This window comes from Cygnus olor, chromosome 4, assembly GCF_009769625.2.
Source record: "Cygnus olor isolate bCygOlo1 chromosome 4, bCygOlo1.pri.v2, whole genome shotgun sequence".
Classification (NCBI taxonomy): Eukaryota; Metazoa; Chordata; class Aves; order Anseriformes; family Anatidae; genus Cygnus; species Cygnus olor.
This window is the reverse complement of record NC_049172.1, coordinates 27,083,875-27,093,113: the sequence shown is the minus strand read 5'-3', so window position 1 is coordinate 27,093,113 and position 9,239 is coordinate 27,083,875.

The following is a 9,239-nucleotide window of genomic DNA, read 5'->3' as shown; positions in this document are numbered from 1 at the left end:
GACCTGAGTAAAGTTAATTGTACGTGGATGTAAACACCATCTTTCCCTGTTCAATCATCTGTGGTAGCATGTTTGTCTTTTTAAGAAGCTTACAGAAGAATAAATGAGTCTAATAAGGTGATTATGAAGTTTTAACATTGTATCTTCAGAGAGTCATGACAGAAGAAGCCAGGCAAGCTGAAATATGAGTGCTAATTGAGACAAAGCAGAAGAGTTAATTAAGAAGATTTCAGGGGGAGAGGAGGAACTAATGACTGAATAGTGAACTTCTGTTATCCTGTCATTTCCCATTGCCTAATCATCGGAGGAGTGGGGGAATCCTTTACAGGACTGGAAAGGAAGCTTCTGCTTTCCAGACTGACCAAGAAATAGCAGGATTCACAAAGCTGTGTTTTCTCGGCATTTCTCACACCCTGACAGGTAAAGGGAGCAGAGGATCAGCAGAAAGTGCTTTGGCAAGAGAAGCAGGGAGGATAAGGAGAATTGCACAGGCAGTGTCAGCCTTGGGGTACAATAGCATATTTATATTGCTGACCTCCTGAAAACACTGAAACAACTAAAGAACACCTTGTTTGAAAAATATCTTACAAAATATGTTTGTATGTGCTCTCCTTCCATACCCATTGCCATCACAGAAATGTTTGCATTTTTGTATGAATAGGATAAAGTAAAATATTTCTTTCATAGTTAAATCTTTTCTAATTGTATCATTTGCTCCCAGTGATCTGATTAATAGAATAAATGTTATTCCTCAAACAGTATTAAGCATACTGGATTACTGTTGGAGCATCCTGCATCCAGACTAAACTGAGGGCTTATGAGGGTCTGTGCTGTAACCCCTCTTCTGCAATCACTGCTGTAAGCTCCCTATCACCTCTTGACCTGGTGTGTAGCTGCCTGTCTGCCAAATTCAACACCTAGTGCTTACAAAATGCAGCTGCATGACCTCGACTCAGGATGCTTTATACACTTTTAAGCTGCATATATCCCTCTCACTGAGTTTTTTTTCATCAACTAGAGATGCTCAAACACACCACTCCAAAACGGGAGCCCTAGCAGTGCAAAGTTCTGGCTGAAGGCAAACAACACTTGCTTCAAGCTTTTGAAAAAATCTTCTCCTAGCAAGAGAGAGGAAGGGAGGGAGGGAGAGCCCACATGAACACAAGTCAATGCTACATCAGTCTCCAGAGAACTTACCACACCTAAAAGCAGAAGCATTAACAAATACAGGTATTTCTGCAACCAAGGTAACTTAAGAGCTGTGCCAGGCAGCCCCTGGTCACTTCAACAGCACCAAGCAAGCTTAGCACCAATTACTCCACTACTGACTACCTTCTGTGGTGTTGGTACAAACAATTTTTTCTTCTGAAGATCTGATACAACAAAGATGCCCATCAAAATCATTTCTTGAAAACTCCGTGCATCATTACTGAAAGAGGAATGATTCCTGAGATGCTACCTTTTTTTCCTAATAACCTGGCTTCAGGTTAATGACAAGACTGTCATCTCTAACTCCTGCCTGTAGCCTGGCATAAAAGGAAGCAGAAGTGATTCTCTGTTGAGCAGTTTTGAAACCTGAGCTTGCTGAGAGGAAATATGTATTCAGAATCAAGAGAACAGATGTTAGACTGAATCAGAAATCAGCAGAAGAGTCAGCAGTTTTTAAATCTGACTTAGAGGAAAGGTAATGGATCCTCTATGACAGAAGGACGTCAACAAAACTGATTTTCAACCAGAGCTTGTTTTATAGAATTTCTAATATCTTTAGTTAATTTTATTATACCCATCACCTTATTAACTGAGGAGTCATAAGGAGCCACAGTGCCTAATACAAGCATTCGGAAGATCAAATTCACTATGCTGGTAGGTAAACATCAAATGTAAATCCTTAATATTAAGATCATCATTTTTCTGTTAGTTCACTCATGGGATTTTTAATGTTTGTGATGGCAGTATCTAAAAATATTCAGAAATACCATTACATAAAATGATGACTGATGTGCTGGCTTAGCAAGACAATAATTAATGCATTTTCACATGCAGTGCATTGATTTTTGGATCCAATATCCAGGTCTATTTCAGTTACCATGTAAGTGTGAATTGAAATGTAATTGCCCACAGCACATTTTCTCTTCACAGTGTCTTCTTCCCAAATGACTTTCTCTGCCATTTTACCTGTTCTGCTGTGTTTCTGCAGCCATCTTAGGCTAAGGCATGCACCCCAATAGCAATATTACTCATTCAAATTCTTACTATTGCTCCAAATCTCATTCTTCTCGTATGTTACAGGAACAGCCAAACTCAAGATGAACATTAGATTGTTTTTTGTTGGTGGTGGTTTTGATTTTAATCTAACAGTATTTATACCAGGTGGATGTTTCTGAATGCTTCTGTTTGGCAGTACTGCAGCAGATTCATTCAGCCAGTAGCACTCCCTTGTCCACACTCCTCACCGTCACCTCCAGCCATAGATTTAGCCACTTGCACAATGGTGTCTTTTTACAAGTTTGTTCTGTCATCAACCAGAAAGACCAATCCCACTGTATCATGAAAAGCAGGAGTATTCTTGGAGGATACATACCCACTTCTTTGTGTCCTGCCTGGCTTTATTACTTCAACAAAGTTAATGTGTGACTCTTACACATATGTTGGGGCCAGAAGACCATGGAGATATCTGCAATCAAAGTTTTGGGTAGTTAAGTTTCAAAGATAAACAGCTACCAATGAGTAAGGCTGTATTCAAATTATATTTTGTATTTATATTATATATATACAAATTATATATTGTATTCAAATACACAAGGCTGTATTCAAATTATAGCCTTTTCTGTGAAAGTTTTGGTCAACCAGTCAGTGATGAGGAAAATGTCAGGGCATGGATATGGAATGAAGAAATAGATTATAGTATTATTCAAGGCAAATGGCAAAAAATAGCCTGCAATGTTTACATGAGTCATCTGCACAACATTTTGAAGCATGAAAGCAACAGAAAGGAGAAAAAAGTAAAATAGGGGAAAAAGATCCACTGACTCTGGTTTTCATGACAAAGATTTTACAGAACTTGGACTGAACGCTACTGAGTTTGCTGATGGGAACATTAATTAGAGATTTTGCACAAGACCAACAAAAGGCACAGACGGTGCTACTGGGTAAGATTCTGTCTATAGGCAAACAAAAGGATTCATGTATTTAACAAAAAACCCTTTAAAAAGGGACAAAAGAGAGTGATTGTAATGGAATAATCATAAAATACAGAAGGAGTAGAAAAGACTGACAAATGGGTTTGCCAGCATCATGCAGTAATGGCTACACTGTGTGGAGAAATGTTCATTTGAATTCCTAAATAGTGCAGGAACATATAAGCCATTTTGGTAAAAGTAATGGGCTCGGAAAGAATGAAAAGGAAGTGCAATCAAAGTTGCACAAGTTTCTACATGATGAAAAATCTGTAATGAGTGTATACATCCTCAGGCTCAAAACTAAGATTCTGCATACAGAGGACAATAAAAATTGTATTTGGGTGTACATACATTTTGCAGACTGGAGGCTACCTCACCTTTGAACATGAGTGGAAGTTAATGGTGATCTTTCAATATGAAGATAAGATCTATCATAAATGGAGTTTTCATTTGCCTCCCAACCATAAAAGAAACACAACTCCTACTCTTCTTGTAACGGAGATACAGGAAATAGAGCTCACACTGCTTGTTTTCAGCCTAACATAGTCTTTCCTTCCTCTTTCTCAGCAAGTTATTTATATTCACAGGATAATACACTGCATACCAGATAAAGCCATATGCCTGTATGAGTTCTTACATAACGCTTTTCATGAACAGCATCTAAGTACCTTTATAAAAAGGTATCATTATCCCCACTTCTCCAGGGAAGATGGAGGCACAGAGAGGTATGTTAACTTTCCCATGGGGCCTCAGCCCATTAAGTGCGTGTCTGGGAGCACAACTCAGACATCCTCAAGTCCACTTTGTGGTTTTATCCACTCTTTCTCACAGCGCTGAAAATCATGACCAAAATATAGAAATCCTAAGCTCAAATTACCACAGAAAAGAGATCTGCTTTCAACACTGCGGGGTTTTAAGATGACTGACTTTTTTATGACTAACTTTGGAAAGTTATACTTACGTTATTGGCTATATCTCTATGCTTTCCTCCTTCAAAATAGTATATATAAATAATATTATTATTTTTTTCAGACAAAAGTGCATATGCTAGTGTCAACCTTATTCCAGTTACTAGGGCAACAAAGAGAATACACACACACACAAAACCCACAAGCCAGATAAAATCAACTCCTGTTTATGCATGAGTTGTGACTATCAGCACTGGCAAAGATTTTCAAAACCAGACAACTGGAGCTAGGTTATTAAAAAGGCAGCATGAATTTTATGCTGCATTCACCAATTTTCATCATATTTCACTTATGCCCTTTTGAGATCACCCCCAAGCAGAAAATTGTTCTACCTTAAGTATGGAAGTTATTATCATTCCTTCCTTAGATTCAGGCATCCAAATAAATGAAATTTCAACAGTGCTTAGCATCAAGCAGCTTCTAGGCTTTAAGGCCAGTGGAACTGCAGAGGATTAGAAGTGGTAAGAACAGGCTTAACTGCCTGGAATAATGTTGGCAAAATGTAATGTCACTTTTATGTGAAGTAATTTGACAGTGAAACAATAATATTGAGCCTAACGTTGTACCTAATCAACGCTAAGTTATAGCATCATATCAAGCCTTTATTAAACTCATCTTCGGAAAACAATTCTCACAGAAGTTGATTCGCTCTATAAATAACACTTTAGTCACAGCAGTAGCAGCTCTGCAGTAAACAACTTGCTAATTGTATTTCTCAGTCTTTATGGTGGGAGACACGCTAACGGATTCAAGCAAGTCATTACAACAGGAAAGTTCCTCACAAACAAGCTCTGCTCTCCAGACAAATCCTAGTTGTCCCGCATACACACCCGCAGCCACTTTACTTCTTTCTGAGAGCTTGCACATGAGATGAGCAACATCCATTACCAACACGGGCACGCGGCAGAGGAATGTTCCATCCTCAGCAAGATCAAGTGCCTGCATAATGGAAACGGCCCTGTCAGTTGGCAGCTTTGCATACAAGAAATCAAACCTTCGTTATATTTTCTATAGGCGTCTGTGTATATCAGTGGTCTATAACCACCAATTCTTTGTATATGCTGGTTTTGGTATAACTCACAACATGTGACAAGCCTTGTAATATTTAAACCAGGTGTCGATGTAGGAAGTTACAGCTACATCTTCCAAACACAGTTGGGTTTAACGAATTTTTTAAATTTACAGTATTTCATACTTTATTTATACACATTTCATTAAAAAGTAACATGCTGTCTATGGGAGTGTAGTGGCCATTTCATTATACAAATAGAGCAATCCTTAAATGTTCTTCATTAAATGTATCTTGAGGTGCTTGCAGTAAATTATATGTGCATAATTATCTGAATTATTTTGAAACTGTTATCAGATAAACTACATCTCTATACAATTTGCCTGCTATACAACTAATGAAGGTAGTAATAAAATACCATGTTAATCAGAACTGAGAGTTGATCCTTATATAACTATACATCCAGGGAATTGTATCATTTTTAAACTGGAGTACCACAGTACCAAGAATTCTTTGAAATGTAGCTTTCATCTGCACATATTCATAGTCAGGAAACTTAGTGACTCCTTTGTTTTCATTTTGCAATAGTATTTTAGGCAGCAGCTTTAGGAACTTGCTCTTGGGATAATAATGCAGTTTATGACATCTTCTGATTTTTATTTTTTTGCTTTCTGTGTATATTTTCTCAATGGAATATTTTTTTTTTTCTCTTATGGCTCTCCAGCAAAGTGGATTTATTTTTTGAAATTAATAAAACAAGGCATTTTCAAACACTTTACAAAACATCCGGGAGAACATTTTAAGTAGTACTCAACACAGTCTTGCTTTAAGCATAAGGAAACAGCTCCTAGGAGGACTCGTTTTCATTCACCTGCTTACCAGTATTTGCATTACCCCATTACATAACTTCCTTAATATATCATAAATCCATTACGTTCTGTAAGTTTACATTTTCCTTGGGCATAAATTAACTCTCTCCACAACACCTTCTAACAAATTATTCTTTTAGACAAACTATACTTGTCCCAGTCACCTAGATCCTCTCTGGTTTTACAGGTCATAAAAATCTGGAATCTCTTTTCAGTTCCTTAACTTCCCTTCAGTTTCTTTCCCTTCCCAGCTTTGCATGGCTAGTCCTCTAGTACTGCACAAGATCTATTGTGGACGAAAATGTCTTCTTAAAATAAAAGCCATTGAACAGGCTAGGTAGAGGCAAGTGTCCTTACCAGCTTCACAATGGAGCAAAAATTGAGCAGGCCACACCTGGTGCACTGCATTCAATTCTGGGCTCCCCAGTACAAGAGAGGCATGGAAACACTTAAGGGAGTCTAATAAAGGACCACGGAAATGGTTAAAGGACTGGAGCATCTCTCCTATGAGGAAAGTGTGAGAGAGCTGAGAGTCTTCTCAGCCTACAGAAGGCTCCTTGAGCCTTACCAATAGATATAAATACCTGAGGGGAAAGAAGACAGAAACAGGCTCTATTCAGTGGTATCCAATGCCAACCCAGGAGGCTGTGGGCACAAACTGGAACACAACGGGTTCTGTCTGAACATCAGGGAGCACTTCTGTACTGTGTGGGAGACCTGGCACAGGCCACCCAGAAAGGCTATGGATTCTCCTCCTTGAAGATCTTCAGAAGCAACCTGGACGTGGCCCTGGGCAGCCTGCTCTGGGTGGCCCTGCTTGAGCAGGGGTTGGACCTGATGGATCCAGAAGGGTCCTGCCAGCCTCAGCCATCCTGTGATACTGTGAAGCATGTTTAGTGGGCAGGAAATTCAGGCCTGTCAGTAGAAATGTAGAAGCAGGGACATGTCTTTCTAAACACATGCCTGGCAAGGATGTGTGACCCGGGATGCTAGAGAGCACATCTGCCCCAGAGAATAAATACTGCCTAAGCTGCTGCTGGTGCAATCTCTAACTCCTTCCAAATAAAGCATCCCCTTAGCACGTCACCCGAGGATCAAGAAGAGCTGAACACACTCATTGGCCTTTTCTCTGTATTGGCACAGCAAGTTGGGAAGACAGAAGAGGGAAGATCCACTGGGCCTCTGCTTTCAACAGCTCTCTCTGGATGCTGACACCACAAATGGTAGTTGCCACAGGACTGGCTTAACCCCCCCATTTGGGAGACTTGGAGCTGCCTCATGGCTTGTGGAGGCATGAAAGAAAGGCACAAAATGCGCACTGGAGGGCTCTATGCTTTGTAGCGTGGAGAAACCCACACTCCGGTTGTTTCTAGTCTGCCACAACAGGTTTTTGTTTTCCTTTCTTTTTTGTTCTTTATTTTATTGTGCAGCTTGAAATCAAAACAGTGCTTTAAATGCTGTCCATGCTATGCAAGACACTTTTTTGTGATACTGGCTGCAAGATAGTAAGCCATCACTCCATGAGTGGTTGCAGGCAAAGGCAAGCTTCTGCAAATGGCAGCTGTCCGTCACCCTTCTAAGGCACAGTTTGCCAGTCCCAAAGTCATCACACTACTCGGTATTGCCACCAGTGTACACATACTGTGCTCAGAGCTCTGCTCAGAAAGAAGGCAGAGCTTGGCCCTGGCAGTCCTAAGAGGAATTAACGGGTAGATAAGTGCCCAAGGTTTCTTTTGTAATGTAAATACAGACTTGGGAGTTGCAAAAGTTGAGTTTGACTTAACAGACCCTATAATGATCGATTGTGCGAAAGTATTTACCACCATATACTTCATTTAATCATCATGAGTCAGATTCTACACATGCATATAAGCTCCCACAGTGAGTTTAACTGTAATTGCACACATTGCCATATTTTCCAAATGCCTAAGACTGCTATTATTACACTAGAAATAAAGATTACCTTTCCACCATTTCTTTTTGACCTCTGTCATGTGCTCATGCATCCTCTACTCTGGTGATGGGCTACCAATTCCACTGGCTCATATTATATTCTGATTTTCTTCCCACCACACAAGCTGTATGCTCAGCAGCACAGAGTTAGAAGTCCCATGCTTACAGCACATTACAGCTTGCTTGCTTTGCAGTAATATTGGACAAAAACAGCAGTACAAATGTATTTGTTAGCCTCCACATCTCAATTATATGAAGAGACTCCAGAGCAACACCTGAAGCTTATTACAGCAATAATGTGATTTTTGTTTTTAATTAATATAGAACTGGTGTACTAGAACCTCATTTTCAGGAAAAATGAATAATTTCATATTAAACCATCTTTATTTCTAATTTTAATTGAATCATTCTTTTTTTTAAAGAAGTATATAGATCTGTAATTGGAAATTAATTACATCTCTTTGTTTTTGTTCAAGGTTTCCATTTGAACAGCATGGAAATGATCAGTTGCAATGTCTAAGCTTAAACATTCAATGAGTAGAACAAGGGAAGTTTGAGGAAGAACCAAGCACAGGCATGAAATTTCTGAGGTTGGAAGGACATGAAGAAGAGGAACAGTGAACTCCTCACTCCTACAGAAAATAAGTATTTCCAAAAAGGAAGAATGGGTAATAAAATGAGATAGGAGGAAATTAAGAAGAAAAAGAAACAGCAAACTTTTTTGCAAAAAATAGAGGAAGGGAAACAACTGGGTGCCCAAAACAGCAACAAAATTCTCACCCTATAATTGGCAAAGATTAAGTATAGTAGGAAAAAGAGAAAAAGAGAATGCAGAGCCTTTCACCTATCCAGTCCACGTGATGACATGTTATTTTTTTCACTTGCCCTGGCAACAGATTTTATTTTTATTGTTTTTTTTAATTTTCTACTTCTCCTTCATTTTTCCTTTCTACGGTCTAAACAAACCCAGTGTTTTCTGTCTTTCTGCATAAGTCATTATTTCTGCTCTCTTCTGCAGTGTCTCCAAGTAGCCCAAATATTTTTTAAAAGTGAAATGACTAAACTGCTTGCAACACAACTTCTTGGTTTTCCCCTACAAGACAGGATTAGTTCCTCCCCTAGAAATGATTCATACTTCTGACCTACTGGCTCTTGAAGAAAATGTAAAGGTGAGATCAGGTTCAGTATGTTCACTCCAGTACACAAACACTGGATCACTTTTGCTGAGCGTTATGTGGACAAATGCATTTTGCATTTCTTT